We start from the raw sequence: 14382 nt of genomic DNA, 5'->3' as shown, positions 1-14382 counted from the left end.
TGATTTTAAGGGTTTTTTGCAATATATGGGGAAAAAACATTAATAAAACATTCCAAGATGTTTAACTTGAACACTACAATATCTTGCACAGCTAAGCACCTTTCGTAAGCAGGTCCTCAGCAAACGCGATGGCATTATGGGTGTAAGATGGTGAAAATGTTGATGACTCACAAAAAATTAATAAGCTTTTGAACAATCTGTTTACACACGTGACCTGGAAGTTATTCCGTCAAGAATTTAAAAGCAAGTAAGTGCTTGGCTGCAGAAATGTCTCCTTTGTGCGAGTATTGCCACTGTTCATATGAGATCAACATATCTAATCTGTCTTTATCTCATTCCTCTTCTGGATTCTGTTGCTCATGTGAATGAACTGTTGATCCTCAGCCTGTTCATCTGCAGACAACAAAGGAACTAATATTGTTAGGAAAAAAGTGGGGGGTGGAATATTTTGAATATCTGCCACAAAGAGGAAAGGGAAGGAGGAGAAAATGGGTTTACACTGAAGCATAACCCCACCTCACGCCATTATCCCTACTCTGCCCCCAGTAAAGTAATTAAGGGACAACAGTGCTTCCAAAGATGACACTGTCTTTGCAAAAGACACAGGAAGCAGTTGTGCCAAGAAAATTTCCAAATATACAAAGGAAGTCCAAGGCAATCCTAATTACTACAATGATTGCCTGTCTTCTGGGAATACTGCCCTGCTATCACGTCCTGGGGAGCTGGAAGGAGCTTGGGGAATTCAGCAGCATCCAGTGGAAAATCACCTGTTAGTTTTGGGGCTTTTGTATTCCTTTTCATCTACGTTGTGGAAAGGAATGTGCATTTGTGCAGGAACAGGGAGAATTAGTGTTGAACCAAATCGACTTCCAACACAATGGGCCATTCTCCAAGGAGTCCCAGTTTTTCTGCTGCTTCCTTTAAGCAGGCTTATTCCCTACCATTGGCATTATTCCCTATATTTTGGGAATAGTCCCAAGACTTTGGGAATTAGTCCCAAGACTAATGAATTTTGGGTTTCATAGTGCTGCTCAGTATGGTAGCACCCATAACCTGCCTTGGGTCATTGAAAACAAAGAGCTGGCATCCCTGAATCTCTGGCCTCTTTCCTTCTGCAAGTTAGGAAATATTTCCCTAAGCCTTGGTAGCAGTGATCCTGGTTATAACTTGTGCTTGAAAGAGGTAATTTTCCATTTTATATTCTAGAGATTCATGGGGTTTCTTTATGTCTGTGTAGGGGATGGAAAAGCAGAAAGGTGAACGTCCATCTGTCAAGAAACCTGTGAGGAAGAGGAACAATGGCTCAATGAAGCCCCAGGCCACGTTGCCTTCTCATGAACGGTACTGAGCACTTGTTTTTAGATCTGACAAAGCACATGACAAGCTTTACATGTCTCTCCCTCAGGAAAATCTTTCTGGTGGACATGACCTGTGCCAGAGATTGTTTTCTTTCCCTACAAATGCTCTATGATTAAAAATGTCCACTTCTGCATTATGCTGAAAACAACTTCTCTGGAGGGGTTTCCACAAAAATTGAGCAACAAAAAGACACCCATTGGTTGCACCTCAGAAGGTGGAGTGCAGTGGAAAGGACAGTGTTGTGGAGGCTATGAGAGAGTCATGTCTCTGCTGCCTGACTTGGGATAAATAAATGCAACCTGGTGTTTTTTTCATCTGAGTGGAGTCCTTTTCAGATGGGTGTTTTCATGAGAAGTCCCAGTCTAGAAGCAAGATGCTATTCCCCAGAATGGCACTTTCCATGCATGTGGTTTGGGCTGGCTGAATCATGCTTTTCTGCCCCTCAAACAGAACCAAGTTTGAGTAGTCAGTAGCAAGTCAATTCCTGAGCAACTTTGGTCAACTTGTGTCTCAATGTGGACTATTTGTCTTGATATTCCTGTCCTTCATACAATTTGGTTGATGGACAGCATGTTTGGTGTATTTCCCCCTGGGCTGCAATCATCATTAGAGATAGCAGTTTGGTCCTTGCTGTCTCTTCATGCCAGTGGGAGAGCTACTTGTGCCTGCTCTGCTCTCATAACAGAGGGAATTGATTGAGCTCTGTCATGCAGGACAGTGACCACATGCCTCAGTAGCATATTTCTTAGCATCTTGCCATGCTCATGGAAGAGACAGGTTGATCCAAGAGAATTGTTCCCAGTGGGTTTGTTAAGCTGTGGATCTAGTCTCTAGGGAAGCAATAATGTGAGTGTAGTGCTGGAATGTCAGGCTTCTGTTTTTATCCCTATTACTCATTTTCTGGGTCCTTCACATATGTCCCTACTCATCTGTTCAGATGCATCTGAGCTACTTTTCCAGATTGTCATGCCTGGTGGAGAGACTTCTCCAGAGTGATGAGTTTCCTTATTATTAGACACATGCCTCCCATATGATGAGGCATTGAAACTTGGAAGTAGTGTCTCTCTTTCCCCACAAAGCAGTGTGACATGTGTACCTGGGATGCCATCTGAAGAGAATGAGATGCAGCTCATCCTTGGTTTTCCTGAGTAAGCACTGGCAAGAATGTAACTTGCAGATTGTCTCCTGTAATGATTGCCATGAGGTCCATGTTGTTTCTCAGGCCAGGATTTTCTAGCTTGAAATCACATCATTAGGAAACCTCCTCAAGATGTTTTGCTCACAATTAACTGAAGGTGTGATCACCCACAGGCCCTAATTTGGTTTCACTTTTCAGGGTGAAGTCTACCTCAGATGGACGCCTCCTACACCGTCCAAGAGTCCAGGTCAGGTTAGCTTCCAGCTGTGGGAGAAACAGAGCCACTCCAGAAGCTTTACAATCTCCTGGATGCCAAGGCATTTCAGACACGGATGGAAGGACTGGCACTCCTTCTAGATCTGTGCAAAACGAGCCCCCAGCTCATCTCCACTAACATTGTGCAAGTATGTAGGGCATCTTCGTTGTTCCTTTGCTTTAGCTCCTTTCCCAAGGCTGTAGCAGTCAGGTTAATTCAGTGTGTCTTGGCACTACATCCTGGCTGTTTGGGACAGGCTGGTCCCTCTTCCCCAGAAAAATTTAATTCAGTTCCAGGCTTCAGGACAAGTTATTTCTGTCCAGATGTATTTGTCTGGCAGGTGCCTATTGATGCCCTTCATGAGATGATGACAGAATTTTCTGTTGGTGTAACTTCTGTTGTCTCCTACTGCCAGTTGGGTTAAGTGAAGGGAATCCAGCCACTGAAAGGGTGGCAATTATTCTCTAGACAAAAAATGGCCTTGGATGGGGAAGAGAAGTATCAGGCTTGGATGGTTTAAAGCAAAATTTTTGAAAAGGGCACTTCCGTAAACTCCATCTTGTCTTGCACAGGCACAACTCTGGCTACTCATTTCCATCCTCATCCCTATTCCTCTTGGTAAACACTATGCTCACCCTTCTTGGAGGGCCTTTTTTCTCTTTGGAAAAGGAGAAAATGCCTAAGGACAGATCTCTTCCTTCTCCTCCTTGTAGCTGCTTTTCCCCTTTCTCCAGAAAATGGTACCTGATAATGTGGCTGTTGAGGGACTGAACCTGCTCTAATGAGAGCTGTACAGCACATGAAATTTCAGAAGTCTGTTAATTAGACAAATGGTCTGCATCCTGGAGGAGCTGATCAGAGCCCTGCACTTCTCCAGACACAGGGTTCTGTGATAGACGAAACACAACTTGGATCTCCTCCAGCCATAGTTTAGCAAAATCATACTAACCCTCAGCACTTGAGGCAACTGTGGAGAAAAACACACATTGTAAATATCTGGCATTGTAAATATCTGGTTCAATACTTCTATACCGAACATTCTGTTTTGCAGCAATAAATGGCATTAATTTAATGACATATAGGTGGAGAGAAACACCATAAGAGCTATTCTGTCCCCACACAAACCTCTTAAAAATACATGAAAATCTTTCAACCAGCATGAGGTTGCACAACCATTGAAGTGAGTTGCCCACATGAAAACAGTGAAATTGTGCAAGCAAGTGCTGACCTGACAAAAAGGATTACTTTCATCTTTTATATTGCTGAATGCTCATTTCTACATCCCTTCTTCAAACAAGCACATCTCAATCCAGCTTTCATGTTGTTTGTTTTCTTCACAGATTTTTGATTATTTTGTCCTGAGAATTGGTGATACCCATAAGAGGGTAAAGCAACAGGCTCTGGAAGTGCTGGCTGAGATGATAGGCATCCTAAAGGATGGCTTAAACCCAGTGATTGTCCATTTAGTTGAAGGAGTAACAACCAACCTAAACTCAAAGGACTCCGGGATTTATGCTGCAGCTGTGAAGGGGCTGGAAGAATCCATTGCTCACTTAGGTAAGGCTGACCCCTGACATGGACTCTCCTCAGCTATGTCTCTGCCTCTCAGAGCCAAGAGAACACTGAGTGCCTTGATAGCTGTTGTTGTGTGTGGAAACCTCCAGCTGACATGCACCAGAAGCTGTGGAGGTGCAGTCCTTAGGCACCAGTCCCCCAACAGGCTTGAATGTGCAGCAGCCTTTCCCAAAAGCCCCAGGAGCCCTTGGCTCTGTGCTGCTTGTCTGCTTTGGCAGAGAAGGAGCTGAAGAGTAAGTCCTGGACTACAGCCTTGCTAGAATTCCAAGACAAAGGGATTTTTGGATTTTGCTTGGGCCCCATTTTTCATTGCCAATGAACAGCTTTGCTGTTGGCATGAAGGGACACTGGCCCATCAGAGCTTCTGCAGAGCAGCCTCCTGGAAGGTCCTATGTTACAGGCATTAGCTGTCTATTTTGCACTTTTCTTCTTTGTCACCTTTTTTCAAAGGGAACTTCAGATTTACCAAATTCATTTCATTCAAACCAAGTATAAATCCAGCTGCCAATGATGGCTTGTTCCACATGCTGTTTTGCATGGGGCAAGATTGCATTAGCAAATGACTACATAGCCAAGGACTGCTTTAAATTCCTTTGCCACACAGATTGATGTCAGCCCTGAAAATGCCACACTTTGTGAATATGCCAAAAAAGTGGAGTGTTGAAGAGGCAGGTCTTAAAGGGGAGTTTCCTCTTTCTCCACCTCAGCTGTGTTGCGGTTTAGAGGATGTTACAGCAGACTTTACCCTAGAGCATCTCTACCCAGCCCAGTTCAGCGCCTCAGTGCTCCAAACCCTCTGTCCCAGGGCTGGACACTGCGCTCTCACCGGCCGGGGAGCCATAAGGCTAGCTCTGGTTCGTCTGCTTCCACAACCGGCAGTGATAAAGGAGGCGAGGAGGGTCTGTGCAGTGTGTCCATGGAAGATGTTTATTCGCATGGTGCAGCAGAGGCCAACGACCTCCCCGAGGCAGAGATGCCTCGAGGGTGAGGGCCTCCCATGCTCAGCCACATGTGGAGCATAGACACACGTAGAGCATAGACAGCAAGATGGCGGAGGGTAAGGGGCTTTATAGGGAAACAGAGAGGGGCAGGGACAGCACACAGGCCCAGTGACCTCTGGGTACAGGGGAGGTACAGGGACGGAGTTAGGAGTACAGGAACCAATAGGGGAAACCCGAGGGAGTGGCCAGGGCCACGTGGGGTTAGGGTACAGGAACCAATAGGGAAAACTGGGGGCGTGGCTAGGACCATGTGGAGTAGGGAAGGCAGGACAATAGGTGACAAGTACAGTCGTTAAGAAAGGGGTGTGGGGAACTTGCAGCCATTATCACAATACAGCTCCTCTGTGAACTCCTTGAATTGCCTGTCTCGGTGCCCTTCTGTGTCCCAAGTATGGGGTTCCTACTGTCTGTGAACTGGGGAGAAGGCTGTGAGACCTGTACTGCTCTTGGCCCATAGCCATTTCTTGTGGTGCATGGGAGAAGTCTTGGGAAAAGCTGTAGAATCCTGGTAACAGAGCATTTGGCCAACAGATCCCTTCAGGGTTTTGTATGGAGCATTCTGCCATTCCTCTCTCACCACTTCTGAGATCACCATCAATTTTCCATGGTGAGAGATGTCACAACATTAGCAAGGCATCTCTGTCTCTCATCACAATGACTTTACATAGAGATATGTTCAAGCAAGAGAAGTGGGATATATTTTTTAATTCTGCCCATTTTTATGGAGCTTTGCAAGAATTGAAACAAGCAACCAAGTCACAAATAATGCAGAAGTCAACATCTTGGGCTTTAGTGGGGAAGAAAATCTCCACTGGCAAAAGGCATGAACAAAACCTTCCCAAGTACTTCAAAACGGTCTGCCTTTACAAATCAAAATCCAGTGGCAAATGGCAAGAAACCTCCTGAACTCAAAAGGATTGTGCAACGCTCCTAGCTTGCAGTAAGTGAGCAAGCACATCATCTTGCCTCATTGCTGCCCTGAGCTTCATAGCTAAGAGGCCAGCCATTGCTCCAAGACTCTGTGTGCACATGCCTGAGATCCTGAGGTTTTGGTGAGACTTTCTCATGTGTCCTGTCCTGTTCACAGTCATGAAAGAAATGACCCTCAGATGGCCACTGCCTGACACAGGGCATGGAGTCAGGCCAGCAGCCCATAGGTGTTAAGGTAGCAAAGAGCAGTGAAAATGAGAGCACGGAGAAGCAGATCTTTTTGCTCATCTTGCAAATGCTGGGCTGTCTGTCCTGCAGCCACCAGCTTCAGCTGATATGCAGAGCAGAGAGATAGAGCTGAGTTTGTAAGAATTGAGCTGCCTGCCACCTTCTTCAGCAGCCAGCAAAAACTCCTCTGTCTTCGGGTCTCTCAAGGCAGCTAAAGTAATATCTGGGTCAATATGTTATTGACTGGAGCTTTACCATCTCCAAGTGCACAAGACCTTTTGAAACCCTTAAATTGAAAGGGTTAAACCCTTGAATTGAAAGGTGAATAGTTATGATACACTTGGATTCGTAAGAGCCAGGCAAACAATTTCCCCTCACACACCCAAACCCCAAGAGTTCCCCTGAAAATCCAGGTGGATACCAATATTGACACTTCACTAACATTTTCGTGATCCATCAAGATACCTAGATTTGAGTGATTTTTGTTTCAAAGCAGCAGCTGTAAGGACCCTCTCTGGGGAGGAACAGCAAATATAAAACGGTGACTGCCAGTTTTGCAAGAGTGTGGGGCAAAACCTGAAGTGTCTGCTTAAAAAGGAGAATGAGAAGGGTGTAATTGCCAAAGCCAAAGCTTAATTAGGATAGCAGGATCAGTTCTTTACTGCATGCTTGCAAGAAGATCATTAGGGACCTCCTTTTTGTACCTCATGCAGCAAAGGAGCTCTTAATAATACTGTGCTGCTAAAGCCCACACTGGGATGGAGCTCTCTCTGTAGGTGCTAACAATGAAGCACATTGCCTGCTTTGTCTCTGCCAGGCCTGGTGGCTTTTTGAGAGACCATGGTGTTTGGAGCTTGTTATGTCAGCAATAGGCAAGGAATGAAAATATTATACTCTCAATACACACTAGAGAAGACTATTAATAGCCTTGCTTTTACTGGGGCTAAATCCACTGCAAATTATGCCAGCACCTTTAAATGCAAAGTTTCATACACTTTGTGTCTTCGTTATGAATCTCCAAAGGTCATGTTCAGTGATTGGGAATGTCAAAGGCCCTATAAAGAGCATTTGCATAAAGTTGATCTCCAGGGACAAAGAATTTAGTTGTGCAGGTATTTTAGTCTCTTTGTCAAAGAAAGTATTTCAACATAAATTAGCACTACTTAGAAAGAGCAGATGTTCTCTCTGAGCTGTAGTGGGAAGAGACAGCCTCCCCTTCTAAGCCAAGAGGTCTTCCGAGGGAGTATTTCCAGGGAATGCCTGTAAACAGCATTTTTATTCAGGAGGTGCTGAGCTTGTCCCTCCTGCCCAATACCCATGGCAGGGTGTTGGAGCAGGGTGATCTGTAAGGTCCTTTCCAACACAGACCATTCCAGGAGTTTAAGGTGGATTTGAGCTTCTCAGCTCACAGTTCCTTCCCAAGCCTCATCCTCTGGGCTGCCTTTCCCATACCTCATTGGGAAGGGAAGCAATGGCTCCTTTCCCTAAACACACCCTCTGCCAGTTGCTGTGCTCTGCCCAAAAGCCACTGGATGACACAAACGATTGATCCACTGTCTTGTCTGTTTTCCATACTATATCACTTCAGTGACTCCAGAGTCAGACCATCAGGATCAATCCCAGGGTACAAGTACTGGCACAAAGCAGCTGCTGTGCTAGCAGGGGCAATTTTGGTGACTCCTCTCCCCTTAGCTGGGAATTCAGTGCTGCCAAGAGCCTGGCAGTAATCATGGATTTAACCCTTCCTATGGATTAATCCCCAACATTCACTACCAAGTGCTGCTGGAGCATCTCTCCAGGGAAAAAAGCTGTGCTCAGTTCAGAAGAGTCAATCCAAAGCCGACCCTGCTCAACCTCTAAATCCCAGGATAAATTTTACAAGCTGCCCTTTGAGGGGCTAAAAACACATAAAAATGGAACCAAGAGCTTTAAGAAAGTTCCTGGGAATCCCATTTCAATGTTGTCATTGCATTTTTAACAGATCTTTAAGCTTTCAATGACAACACTACATTTCTCTGTTGGGATTATTCCCTCTGTGGGCTGTGGAGTTTATTTGCATTTGAACTCCCTCCCAGTGGCCCTGACACTGCTCAGGAGCTGGTAGGAAAAGCAGTCAGAGCCCCTGGTAGGCGCAGCATGTTTTCCCTCAGAGTGATCCAGCTGCTGCCGACCAGCCTGGCCAGGAGGGATCTGCTTTGGCTCCTGTCTTTTGCCAGGTAAAGAATATTTTCAGTTGATTTTGATTAGATTCCAGCAGCCTCATCTCCCAGCTATTCCTGGGCAGCCCATCTGCTCTCCTGCCCCTGCTGCTCTCAGCTCCTGCCCAGCCAGTTCCAACTGCACAGAAGAGAATTTGTCCTACCGGAAGTAGCAGAAGGGCATGAGCACTCACACCCTGGCACTTGGATTGTTCCTTTTGGGGGATGCTGCTTGCTGGCATTTAGATAATTCCATACATTTAGCTGCTGAAATTTCCCAGACCCAGGGTCTTTAGCTGACAGTGCAGCACAAAGATTGTTCTCTGTGTGGTGCCCAGATTTGGGTTTCAGTATCAGCTTTGCTGGTTTAATTATATTCATAGCCCCAAATTCCCTGCTGAATTCCTGCTGGAATTAACCTCACAGTGCCTCATGGAGTGTGCATATTTCCATGCAGAGTTGCTGCTTTAACACCAGCTGTGTCAGGAACCTGCAGAGGTTCCAAGGAAGCTCAGCAGGACTGGGACAAGTACAGGTTTCTATTCCTCAGAATTTGCTATTTATAACCCTCCCCCCCAGCCCCACCAATGTCCCTGGGGTGCACTTGACAGAGTTCCCTGGAATTCAGCTGATTTCACCCCCTGAGGTTGGGCTTCAGTTGATATTTTAAAGCGGGAGAAGGCAGTGGTTGGATGTGCTCCCAGCCCGTGCTGGGGCAGCCCCTGTGCCCAGGTGAGGACACCTCTCCCTGCAGAAGCTGATTTCATTTCAGAGCCTCAGGGGTGGCCTCTGGAAGTTCTTCTCCCTGAGGAAAGGAATGCATATCCCTGCCTTCAGTGCACCTCCAGTGTGACCCACCTGTGAAAGCTTTCCATCAGTTCTGCAGTACCAGCTGGCTCCCTGAAAAACTCCAAACTTAATCCAAACAAAATTTCATCCATTTCTAAACTTTCATTTGAAGGCATCTCTGAGGGCTATTGCTTAGGACTTAATTTCTGTGAGGGAAGATTGCCTTGGCTTTAACACTACTGATGCGTGATGTCCTCAGGCTCCAAGGGAATGGATTGGTGGTGGGTGGGACATACCTGGCAGGGGTGTGGGGGCTCCGGGAATTGCTGTCTGAGCCCCTCTGCAAACACAACGTGCCGACATTCCCAAGTGCCAGCTGTTCCTTGGGGTATTTTTGGGGAGTCAGTGAGGTCTGTCCGGGGTGAAGCGTCTCCAGGTGCCTATTCAGAGCAGCCCATGCCCGAGGAGCTGCAGGCAGCCCTTTATCCATGTCCATCAGGGCATGGATGCCCGGGCATCCCAGTGCCCAACCCCGGGACGTGTGTTCTGCATGCTGTGTGCCACAGGCAGGACCCTGCAGGCACAGCTCCTCCCCTGGAAATACGAAGGACAAGAGGTGCTCGTCCCCCTTCTGTGGCTCCCGACCTTCTCCTGCCCTGCATTCCCGGCCAGCTGGGACGCAGGGAGGAAACACCAAGGAACGTTCCCGGCAGTGAGCAAGAGTCGCCGAGAACTCTGTCTGGCTCTGAGTCCTAAAAGCAGCCCCAGCCTCAGCAGCTGCAGTGATTTTGGGCTGTAAAAACACTCACCTGCAGGAAGTGCCTCTGTGCAGGTGCGACCAGCCCTGACATTCTCCAGAACTTTTGCCATGGACCAAATGAACCCTCAGGACTTGTCTTGATCATTTCTCTCTGCAAAAGGACATTGCATGAGCACCTTGACAGCTGTTGGGTAAATCCTGGAAAGTGCAGCGAATCAGGGTTATTGGAAGAGTTTTGTGCTGTCATGCCAGGTGCCAGCCACTTCAGCCCTAGAGCCATTCCAGGGGCTGGTGTATAAAGCAGCATTAGCATAGAAGGAACTGCATTTTCCTAGGAATTCCCTTGCTGGCAGCAGCCGTTGCTGTCCCAGGCAGGAGCTTCTTCACGACCCTGAGATTGGCTCAGGTGCTTGGAGCAGGGTGCGGAGACTGCCAGGATTCTGAGTTCAATCCCCAGATAGGACAATCACTTCTTCTCATTGGACTTGATGATTCTTGTGCGTCTTTCCAGCTCTGAATCTCGCGTGCTCTGGAAATAAAGACTAAACAGTTTCCCCCGGCTTTTGAAATGCAGAGGCTTTTCCACTGCAGGGTGCGAGCCATGAAGAAAGCGGGGGAGAGGAGGGAGACCCCAGCTCCGCGCCGGCCGGGGCAGGAGCGGCAGCGCCGGGCTCGGCACCAGCTCCCGTCCCGGAGCGGCTCTTCCCAGCCGCGGCGATCCCGGTCACCATCCCAGCGCCAGTCCCGCCTCGGTCCTCCGGCCCCGGGAGCCGCATCCAGCCCGCCGAAGGACAAGGGGCTCCGCTCGGGATCCCCAGCAGACGCTGGCAGGACCCGGACCCGAATCCCCGAGCCCGGATCCCGGTGGCGGCCCCACCACAGCGCCTCGGGCTCCGCGCAGCGCCGGGAGCAGCGCCCGGTCCGGGACTCCGCACAGCACTGCGAACGACGGTCCTGCCACATCCCGAGAGGAGCATCCGCCGCACGAAACGGAGCGGGCGCGGACCTGCCGGATTTATGGGCGCGGGCGGAGCGGAGCGGGGCCGCCTCAGGTACGCGGGGCCCCAGAGCGGCTGAGCGGCGCGGGGCCCCAGAGCGGATTTAAGGTCCGGGAATTGGTCCCCGGAGCCATTTGCTCCTCGGCACTCGGTGCAGGATGCTGTGGCCGGACCGGGCTCTATACCTCTTTCTCTCTACCTCTTGTCTTCTGTACTTCTCTTCGTCTATGCCTCTCCTTTCTCCCCTCCCCTAACGCCTCCTCCCTAGCCCTTCCCTCCCTCCCTCCCTCCCTCCCTCCCTCCCTCCGACACCTAGTGCTGTTTTACTCAGGCATTAATTGTATAGAAATGCAAATGCTAATTATTCCCATCTTTTACAGGGAATAATTTTTTACAGGGATAATCGTTTACAGGGATAAGCTCAGCACACCACACATCAGGCTGGCTTATCATTCCTCCAGCAGGCAACTTTGGAAGATCCAGGGATGTGTGGCTAAATCCCCCTGTGCATTCACAAGCATGCTGGGTGCTGAGCAGCAGCAGTACATGTCAAAAAACCATCTCGAATGAGCAAAGATTGGCAAACCAAGTCAGAATTTATGAAATTGGGAAAGGGCAAGCAATTTATGAAACTGGGAAAGACAGCCCTTGGAAGCACCAATGTCATTATCACACTCCTTCATGAAGCAACAAGCAAGCACTGGTTTCAGTGCCTTACAAGAAGAACCTTCTGTGGAATTACCTTAGAGAGTAGTTTATTTACAAAGAGAGAGAAAACCTTTCCCATAAGCATATTTCACTGGAGTTAGGGAACTGTAGAAAAAGAACTGTAATTTTGAAACTCCCTTTATTTTAAGGCAATTTAGCTTGAAGCACCCATCAGAGTTCATCTTTTCCAGAACAGCCTTACCTTCATCCTATTAGTTTCCTTCACTAAATGTACCCCTTTCCCAAATCCTTAATTGTATCTACAATCTCCACTTCAGCCATACACCTTGCTTTGAGGAGCCTGAACACACCATCAGCTTCAGAGAAGCACAGGTTTGGAGAGGACCCAAGCTCCTTCCACCTTACAATTCTGGGAGCTAGTCAGATGAAACAGCCACTACAATTGTCCATGCTCCTGCAATTCCAGAGTTCACAGCATGGGACTTTTTTGCATTACAGATCACAATGCAACTCCAGCAAAAGCAGAGTCCACCAACCTTCACTGCCAGCCCCCCTTCCCAGAAAGCCAGATTCATGAATGGCAGGAAATGTTTCCTTGATCTGATGACAGGAACTTCCAACTTGAGGCAGCTGAAAGGATCATCAGTTCCTATACTAGACAGTCTGTGTGAGATCATTCCAGTTTGGCTTAGCTCTATACCACCTTTTTGGAGAGTTTCACAAATGGTCTCACCCACTTCTGAGTGGGAAGATTTTCAATACTTTTGTTGATGTGGACATGAAAAGATTCCTGGTGAGGCCCGTTTTCCTGCAAGGAAACTGTCTGCTCTAAGCCTCTCTCTCCAGTCCCCTCCTTCCAGGGAGCAGGGAACCAACACCCCAAAGGCCACAGATCAGTTTCTAGGAGACTTAATCTTGGTTTATGCAGAGGGTAAGGGGGCAAAGGGCAACACTGCACCCAAAATGAGTCCTCCTTATCACCAAGCAGTTCTCTTCCACACAAAGAAGGGTGAATACTGTACCAAGCCAATGTCTGGTCACAAGACAGCCCAAGTGAGAACTTGGCTATCAGGCTGTGTGCCATTTCCATAGTCTTTTGGGTGCATTTCTCAAATGTCTACATTTCTGTGTACTGATGTGGCCAGGAGTCAGGAATTCTCTAAGAACTAATTGTGCATCCTCAAATGGTGCATTTCCTTCTTTTCTCCCTTTCCATGTCATCCTCCTCCTCTCCAACAGCACTTTTTACTTTTCTTTCTTTTACTTTTGTTTGTTTGTACTTAACTAAGGTCACTGAGATACATATTTTGGGACAGAGAAACCATTAGCAAAAGACATTTAGAGGATGAACCCAAAAATGTGTTTGTTTTGTTGGGCTTTTTTTAAAACAAATTAAATCACTTCCCATAGCAGAGAGGCTGAAAGTAAAACATCCGTAACTCTGACACTGCACAGCGTTTAGGAGACAAAGGTGCACATCCCACACAGGCAGCTTTTATTCCCCTACGAAGCGTCAAAGAACCAGATAGAACACTTGAAATATTTAGCAAGAGAGGCAACACTTCTTGCCCCAGGTGTTGTTGGGGTACCGAGTCCCTGTGGAAGCAGGAGCATAACAAGAGGCAAGAACGTGAACCACCCCACCTTACACCAGAGTACATTTCGTAACAATGTGCTTATGCCATCCTCGAAGGTGAGTCACAGGCTGCTCTTGCTGCCCGGTGATGCAAGGAATTTTGTGGAGCTGGTCTGGCACCCGCTGGCCATCTCTGGTATTGCGCCTTACCGCAGTCAGTTGATCTGCATCTGTAACTGGGAAGGGCACCGCATGAAAGACAGCAAACAAAAATCCCACAGGCCCTGCAGTGGTGTCTGGACAGACATTAAACACACACCTGTAAATGAGACACGATAACAGTTGGGCAAATAAAACCAAAAATTACACCTGAGAGTTTCTATCCTATTGACTTCTTGGCTGCTTAAATGCAGATGTTTGCACCTGACATGCACTGGACCCCTCACAAATTTTCATCCAACTTCCACTGCTCCAAAGGAGCAGCTGGTCTGCCCTCTTCTCTTCATTGCTCCCAAACTACCAGGATTAGTATTGGAAAGGAGGACCCACCCCATTTCCAGCCTCTTTCTCCAAAGGGGAAGGAGACAGCTAGTTTAGTCCTCAACTGGCTGAGACCTTGCTTTGCAGATGAAGTTGCCAGGATTAGAAAGAGCACAGCATTGTCAGTTAGCAGCTCTCAGGGGAGGCCAGTTTTTGACCAAGGAGCTCAATTGCTTGCAGCTGCCACAGCCACAGTGTCACACAGAGCAGCTGCTTGAGGGTGACCTGGCTTTCCTCACCCCAAAGCAGGCCAGAACTCACCCCCAGCCACCAGCTGGCTGTCACTGAAACAGATCTGCAGAATTTCAATGTCCATGAGAACCACGAATGAAGAAAATGCTCTTAAGGTCCCCGGGCTCTTCCTG

General features: G+C 47.8%; 1 long non-coding RNA gene across 1 annotated transcript; it reads left to right on the top strand.

Annotated features, from left to right (window-relative positions):
• Window positions 1-1216: 1216 nt before the first annotated feature.
• LOC146439127 (uncharacterized) lies at window positions 1217-4311 on the top strand. The gene is made up of 3 exons (XR_014851228.1): window positions 1217-1341; window positions 2696-2901; window positions 4094-4311. It is a non-coding gene; the product is annotated as an uncharacterized LOC146439127 (long non-coding RNA).
• Window positions 4312-14382: the final 10071 nt, after the last annotated feature.

This window comes from Lichenostomus cassidix, chromosome 3, assembly GCF_008360975.1.
Source record: "Lichenostomus cassidix isolate B80296 chromosome 3, HeHo_3.0, whole genome shotgun sequence".
Classification (NCBI taxonomy): domain Eukaryota; kingdom Metazoa; phylum Chordata; class Aves; order Passeriformes; family Meliphagidae; genus Lichenostomus; species Lichenostomus cassidix.
Note: the sequence above shows the minus strand (reverse complement) of the source record. Positions and strands in the feature narration are given on the sequence as shown.